Genomic DNA, 1,418 nt, shown 5'->3' with positions numbered 1-1,418 from the left:
GTAAATCCTTCTGCTTACTTAGCTCTCATTTGCTTTTTAAAACTTATTGTGTATGTTCTGACTTGTTTTCTCCTCATAGGTTGTAGCTCTGGCCAATCAGAAACTGCTGGGATTAGATCCTGTAAGTCATGCAAACAAGTACAGTTATGTTAGTGTGTCTTTGATAATGTATACATGAACAGGAACGGCTGAATGCACATGGAGGGGCTGTTGCACTGGGACATCCACTAGGATGCAGCGGTGCTCGTATTTTAGTCACATTATTAGGGGTAAGTCCTAAGAGCATATGCAATACAACAATGGTGTTGAATTTAGAAATTAGAATTGAATGAAAATATGGTTTTGAATCCTATTCTGATCAGGTGTTGAGAGCAAAGAAGGGAAAGTATGGAGTGGCATCAATATGCAACGGAGGAGGAGGAGCATCAGCACTTGTTCTTGAGTTCATGTAAGCTCCTTGGTAAGCATAGCATTTAGCATAAATGATACACTAAAAATGAATCCTTGCTACTGCCAAGTTAACAGTTGCAATTGTAGTACTTGAGATTCAAATCCAGAGGACCAGTCTACACTCTAGTTCTATAAGTTTCAGAATCAAGCTAAGAAGAAGATATGATTTGGTTGAAATAGGCGATAGTAAACAAGCAAATAAACACGAGATTGATTCAATTAAACAAGAGCTAGCCTAGGGTATTTCATTGGGTGTTGAATTGGAGCCAAACAATTATTCAAGCGCGATGAAGTGCTTTCTAGAACTCGGATCACTAAGCTGGAACACTCCACTGTCGTGGCAGTGATCGCTTTGCAGATCGATCTCACCACCTAACTGTCGTTGGGATGAGGATCGATTGCAAGCTTTAGAGAACAGGTCCGATCAGTTCACTTACCACCCTAATATCTACTTTCGCTGATTAGGGATACTAAGCTCATTCAATACATGTCAAGTTATCATCCTAAGCGGTTAACTAGGTGATGAACTAGTGATCTAACATCAAGTGATCAGTTTAATGAAAGCAGTAAGAACAGTATGAATGAAGAACAGTTATGGATCGCTTATCTATGTTTAGCTCATGTCTCAACACCCTAAAAACCCTAGGCGAGCAAGGTCACTACTCGATCATGATGCACATAGACAAAGACATAAATCCTGAATAAAATTGCATAAGAACAGAGTATGAAACAATAGGGTTCAGATGATCTTCTCTATGAGAGGATTGATTCTTCTCCCTTACAAGTTGCAGATCGCAAATACTCAGTGTTCTCTTGTAAAAACTAGCGTAAAAAAATAGAAAATAGATAGGTGGCGTTTTATATGGAGGCGCCAATCAGAAGGAAAGAGATTAGGGCAACAGGGCTTCAATTCCCGAAATAGGAGTTTCCATATTTGTCTGGAACAATCACCGGATCACTCCGTCTGC

The 1,418-nt window shown here is 39.6% G+C and overlaps 1 long non-coding RNA gene across 1 annotated transcript; it reads left to right on the top strand.

Moving 5' to 3' along the window:
• Nucleotides 1–40: 40 nt before the first annotated feature.
• Nucleotides 41–477, top strand: LOC130506383 (uncharacterized). The gene is made up of 3 exons (XR_008942005.1): nt 41–121; nt 183–269; nt 363–477. It is a non-coding gene; the product is annotated as an uncharacterized LOC130506383 (long non-coding RNA).
• The last annotated feature ends 941 nt before the right edge of the window (nt 478–1,418 follow it).

Source organism: Raphanus sativus, unplaced genomic scaffold (assembly GCF_000801105.2).
Source record: "Raphanus sativus cultivar WK10039 unplaced genomic scaffold, ASM80110v3 Scaffold3171, whole genome shotgun sequence".
Classification (NCBI taxonomy): Eukaryota; Viridiplantae; Streptophyta; class Magnoliopsida; order Brassicales; family Brassicaceae; genus Raphanus; species Raphanus sativus.
The sequence above is the reverse complement of the archived record's forward strand: the minus strand, read 5'-3'. Positions and strand labels throughout refer to the sequence as shown.